The following is a 6,226-nucleotide window of genomic DNA, read 5'->3' as shown; positions in this document are numbered from 1 at the left end:
ATCAAGCATCAGTTTGACTAATACAGCTAACTAGTGTTTAATCCTGAATTGGTGTTTCAATTATTTTAAAAATTGTTCTCAACGATCCAACCGTATGGATGTCAATAGATATATATTAGTGATATAACCAAAATTTTATATCAAAATGATTTTATATGATTTGCCATTTTAACATTCAAGCATCAGTTTGACTAATACAGCTAACCGGTGTTTAAGCCTGAATTGGTGTTTAGATTATTTTAAAAATATTTCTCAACGATACAACCGTATGGATGTCAATAGATATATATATTAGTGACAAAAAAAAATTTCATATCAAAATATTTTTATTTGATTTGCCATTTTAACAGTCAAACATTAGTTTGACTAATACAACTAACTAGTGTTTATTCCTGAATTGGTGTTTCGATTATTTTAAAAATATTTCTCAACGATCCAACCATATGGATGTTAATAGATAAATATATATTTGTGATATAAACAAAATTTCATATCAAAATAATTTTATATGGTCTACTATTTTAATAGTAAAGCACCAGTTTGACTAGTACAACTAACTAGTATTTAGTCCTGAATTTGTGTTTCGATTATTTTCAAAATATTTTTCATCGATCCAACCGTATGGATGACAATAAATAAATAAATGATATAATCAATATTTGACATTAAATAATTTGTATAAAAATAATTAATTTTCTTCTGAAATTTCTAAAATGTCACCCAAACAAATAAATGCTTACATTAATATGGTTGGATCATGAAATATTTTTTTTTTTAAATTGAAAATATTAAAAATAATGTGCTAATTTACGAAGAAATCCGTCATAAATTACAGGCTCCCAAAATTTGAGAAAAGTCAAATTTATCGCCAATATTTTGGGAAAAAAATTTGAATTTATATCTTCGATAACTTACGACGAATTCTGATTTTCGTCGTAAATTGGACGATTCTATCTTTTCCGTCACAAATATTTCGTCGTAAATTTAGACAAATTCAAGTTAAAATTTTAATAAAAATAATTAACTTACGACGGAATTAGTTTTTCGTTGCAAGTTGAATGGCGTCGTTCTTCCACGTGGCCGACTTCATCTTTTTTTTATTAAATCGGTGATAGTTTTAATAATAAAATAATCGTAACTTACGACTGAATTAGTGTTTCGATTATTTTAAAAATATTTCTCAACGATCCAACCGTATGGATGTCAATAAATATATATATTAGTGATAAAATCAAAATTCATATCAAAATAATTTTATTTGATTTGCCATTTTAATAGTCAAACATTAGTTTGACTAATACAACTAACTACTGTTTAGTCCTGAATTGATGTTTTGATTATTTTAAAAATATTTCTCAACGATCCAACCGTATGGATGTCAATATATATATATATATATATATATGAGTGATATAAACATAATTTCATATTAAAATAATTTTATTTGGTTTGCTACTTTAATAGTAAAACACCAGTTTGACTAGTACAGCTAACTAGTGTTTAAACCTGAATTTATGTTTCAATTATTTAAAAAAAAATCATCGATCAAACCGTATGGATAACAATATATATATATATATATTAATGATATAATCAATATTTGATATTAATTTTTTTTATAAAAATATTTATTTTTTTCTGAAATTTCTAAAATATCACCCAAACAAATAAATGCTGACATTAATATGGTTGGATCATGAAATAATTTTTTTTTAAAATTGAAAATATTAAAAATCATGTGCTAATTTACGAAAAAATCCGTCATAAATTACAGACTCCAAAAATTTGAGAAAAGTTAAATTTATCGCCAAAATTTTGGGAAAAAATTTGAATTTACCTCTTCGATAACTTACGACGAATTCTAATTTCCGTCATAAATTGGACGATTCTATCTTTTCCGTCACAAATATTTCGTCATAAATTTAGATAAAATATTTTTTTTTATTTAATTCAAGTTCAAATTTTAATAAAAAATATTAACTTACGACGAAATTAGTTTTTCGTCACCAGTTGAATGGCGTCGTTCTTCAACGTGACCGACTCCATCCTTTTTTATTAAATCGGTGATAGTTTTAATAATAAAATAATCGTAACTTACGACGAAATTAGTTTTTCGTCGTAAGTTGATAGTTTTTTTTATAAACTTACGATAACCAATGTTTTTCGTCGTAAATAATTACGACGAAAACATATTTCCGTCGTAAGCTTTTCGCACATTTTTTTCCGTCGTAAGTTCACTGTTGTAAATAGCCAAATTTTTTGTAGTGATTGATACTTATATTATCTCTATTATTTTTATTATATAGCTAGATAATAAAGTAAGGGTAATTAGGTAAATTAGGTAAATTCAAGGTGTATCAAAAAACAAATACCATACCAAAATTTTTAATGTTTCGTTTTTTATATAATAGCAATGGATAGATTAAGATTTTATGTCTAAGGTTTTATTGTCTTATATTATGGTCCATTGTGTATAAGCTTCAGTTGGATCTTAAAATATGACAACAAATTATTAATTATATTTCAGTATATCTCCCTTTAATCAATAAAAATATTTATAGAGATTGCTAATTTGATATCTCTAGAATTATTCTTGTATTGGGAATTGGGCAATAGAATGTTGTTGGTGTTGGCCGCATGAGAGGATCTAGTAAAGTTTTAAAACAAAATTTTACCTTTTTTATTATTAAATTTTTTGAAAATATATAAAAGTATCCCCGAAAATTAAAAAATATAAGGATGTATTTACAAAATATCATTAATATCCCCTGAAATATAAGATCTGTATCCTCCCTGACGGGAAGTTTAATGAAGCCAAGTGATGTATATCACTCATGCTCCAAAAACAATTCATAAATTTCTTTTATTTTCATTATCAAAAAGATATCAGGTGAGATTGAATATTAGGAGATTAATTGAAATGTATTGAAACAATATGCAAGTAAAAGTTATACTTATGTTTTGCCACAGTAGGCAAGTTACGTTAACACTTCACAGAGCACGGGAGTAGCATCTTTATATAAAAGAAAATAATATTGATTAAAGTTATATGAATAATTTTAATACACACAAATGATTAAAGTAATATATAAAAGCTCATTTAGGATCCAAGTATCTGACTCAACGTTGTTCTTATGCTCGGAGCTGTCTGAGATTCTTGTTGCTAATTTCTTTAATCGATGCTCTGAACTCCTACATCTTGATTAACCCCTCCAAATCAAAGAAAATCTTGGATCAGAGACAAAGAGATTTTATGTTTCTGGTAAATAAAAGAAGAAATTTAGACAGTCGCGAAATATCAAATAGAAAAGCTCAAAGCTCAAAGCTCAGATTCTTATCAAACTATGAAGAGAGCACAATACCTGCAGGCGGGGGATCTAGATCACAGCCACCACAGGTTCCAAAACAAGCCAGCAGGCAACTATAGTCTATTGATCCACCATTGTCACATTTCGCATAACAATTGTGGCAACACACATAATTACCTTCTGCAGGTTTAGCAACCATTACAATTATGGCCACCAAAAATACTAGTATTATTTTTGAAGCTTTTCCTACCATTTTTTTATCTCCAAGTATATGATACTATATTAGCTATTGAACGGCTTTTATAGATAACAAATCTTGCTCCTGTATTAATTTCCAATATGTTACAGATTGCAGATTCCGTTCATTAAAGTTTGTAGACGATAAGTTTGCCACATATGCGCTTAGCCAAAAAATAAAAATAAAATCTTATCACTGATGCAATTTATGCACGGTATATGGATATTATTCCAAACTTAAATTATACTTGTAATTCATCACCAAATTAATATTTGTATAGAATTTTTTTTATAGAAAGAAAAGAAGAAAAAGTAGGATCTATCTAGAGCCATAATATATTTCTTTTGATATGGAACACACACATATATATAATATTTTCTTAGTATTGAGCGAACACATATATGAAATTCAAATGCACAATCTATATATTCATTATTCTAATTGATAGGACAAATGGGACAATCTCTGTTAAAATGAGACAGACCCTTTACGAATGATACAGACAATGAAACAGTCTCAATTAACTATGTAGAATATAAATTACTGAAATGTAAATGTAGTAATATATATGAAAAATGGACAATACAGAACACCAAGAGTTTTCACTTGGTTCGGCCACTACACCTAGTCCATGGCCTACATCCAAGTCCCCATGTCAACTAGCATAGAGAATGTATTATATCAACTTCAATATAACTTAAATCTTTTCCTTGATTACAAAAGATAGCCCTGGAAGAAACATTTCCGTAGCACGCCTGCTATATCCTAACCCACTGGCTACCTTGGCTATTCTTCTAAAATCAATCCCTTGCTACAACCTGGCACAAGTTGATATGATACACGTTACAAGAATAATTATGATAATTACAACTCAATCTATAATCTTGCTTTACTGGATATTCAATAGAAGAATGGAGAACAAGAGTGATGTTTCACATGAAGAATAAGGTGTGTAAACATTAGATTCAAATCTGAATATACGAGTTGTATTTATAGGCACAAGTTCTAACATATTTGATTTTCAAATAGCTAGATAAGATAGATAAGGTTGAAACTGTTTTGTTTGAAAATAATTTGAATAAGTCATTAAAGAGTAATCTGTTAGTTTCTTTCAAAGAGATAAACCAAGTAAACGATAAGTGTTGAATAGTTCAAATAGGTTTATTAGGTAGGGTTTGTTTGAGATAAGGTAGAAGTAGTTTATCCAGTCAGACAAGATATACATAAACCCTAACAAATTGTCTTCATCGAAACTGCATTCTCGGAAATCATATTGCTATGTTCTCGGTTGAATGTCTGAAATAAGATCATCATAAACCTGTAAGTTAACATTCTGCCCCCTTTTATGATGATGACAAAGAAAACGAAAGCTCCCCCTATCAAAAATACTTTAAGCCCTGTTCAAGAGAGTTAGTAGCAAAATAATATATTTTACAGTTTATGATATAAATGCAACGTATGTATGATTGAGACATAGATATGCAAATGAGACACCACATGTAAAAGAGACATTTAATGAGACGATGATGAAAAAATAAGACAGGATAAAATAAACAGAATAGCATATTAAACCAATGTTATCTGAGATAATATAAATGACCTATTAAACCAGGGTAAAAACCAAACCACATCATTCTTAAAACATAGTCTTAAAAACATCAAACATCATCAAAATAAAAGAAACAATCTCATTTTAAACAAACTATAAACTCTCCCCCTTCATCACATAAAAGGCTCAGTCAGAATCAGAGACGTTCACATGAGCTTTCCCTTTCTTGTCCTTTTTAGCATCCTTCTTCACCGAGAAGACAGGACCATACTCTGAAAATAACTTATCGAAATCATCTCGGTCAAGAGCTTTACCATCACGTTCCTGCATCCACTGAAAAATATTTGACTTATATTCTGAAAAGAATATGTCCTAAGTCCAATCATGAATTAGGATTTAGGAATAACTTCCTGTGTAATCTGTTTTGATTTCATTGATATTAATAAAAGACTTGTTATATTTTTATTACGGGCTCTATCTATTTAAGTGTTTAAATAAGATATACCATAGTTTAGAGTAAAGCTTTTTATGGATTATGATGAGATCATAATAGTGAGACCTAAAAGATGATAACTCTAAGCTTAAATAGTTTCTGGTCGTAGGATTACTAACTGGTAATTAATAATCCGCAGAGATCGGTACATACTATGCTTGCTTCATTATGAAGGATGTCTGTTCTCATAGACATTTGTGTGGTGACACTATAGCTAGTATGTAGGTGCTTATTATAGAATAAGTTCACTGAACATGACTCGCACAGCTGAACAACTGATGGAGTTCACTCACGTGTCAGCAGTTGTTCACATAGTGATAGTTGTACAAGTATCCTTAGACTTGAGGTCATCATAGTCATCTTGTGTACACTGAACTATGCTTTGGTTTAGTTCTTAGTCTCCAGGGACAATTATTAGGGCTCTACTGGGTATAAGAATTTGTACACGAAGATAGTGTATGATCAATAAAGGATCTACCCCTTCCAGTGAAGGAAGCGAATGTTCAAGGCTGATCCACTTATGCTAGTTCAGGAATCTCTGGCCAGAGTAAATGAAATTAGAAAGGAGTTTCTAATTTGCATAGAACTAAGCATAGTAAATGGTAAGCAAGTGATTGAATTAGATAGGCTTGACACGA

At 29.2% G+C, this 6,226-nt stretch overlaps 1 long non-coding RNA gene across 1 annotated transcript; it reads right to left on the bottom strand.

The window, feature by feature from the left end:
* Positions 1-3,014: 3,014 nt before the first annotated feature.
* LOC141710677 (uncharacterized) lies at positions 3,015-3,735 on the bottom strand. Its single transcript, XR_012571008.1, has 2 exons — positions 3,363-3,735; positions 3,015-3,259 (listed from the first exon to the last, which is right to left on the bottom strand). It is a non-coding gene; the product is annotated as an uncharacterized LOC141710677 (long non-coding RNA).
* Between the last annotated feature and the right edge of the window lie 2,491 nt (positions 3,736-6,226).

Source organism: Apium graveolens, chromosome 3 (genome assembly GCF_009905375.1).
Source record: "Apium graveolens cultivar Ventura chromosome 3, ASM990537v1, whole genome shotgun sequence".
Classification (NCBI taxonomy): domain Eukaryota; kingdom Viridiplantae; phylum Streptophyta; class Magnoliopsida; order Apiales; family Apiaceae; genus Apium; species Apium graveolens.
Note: the sequence above shows the minus strand (reverse complement) of the source record. Positions and strands in the feature narration are given on the sequence as shown.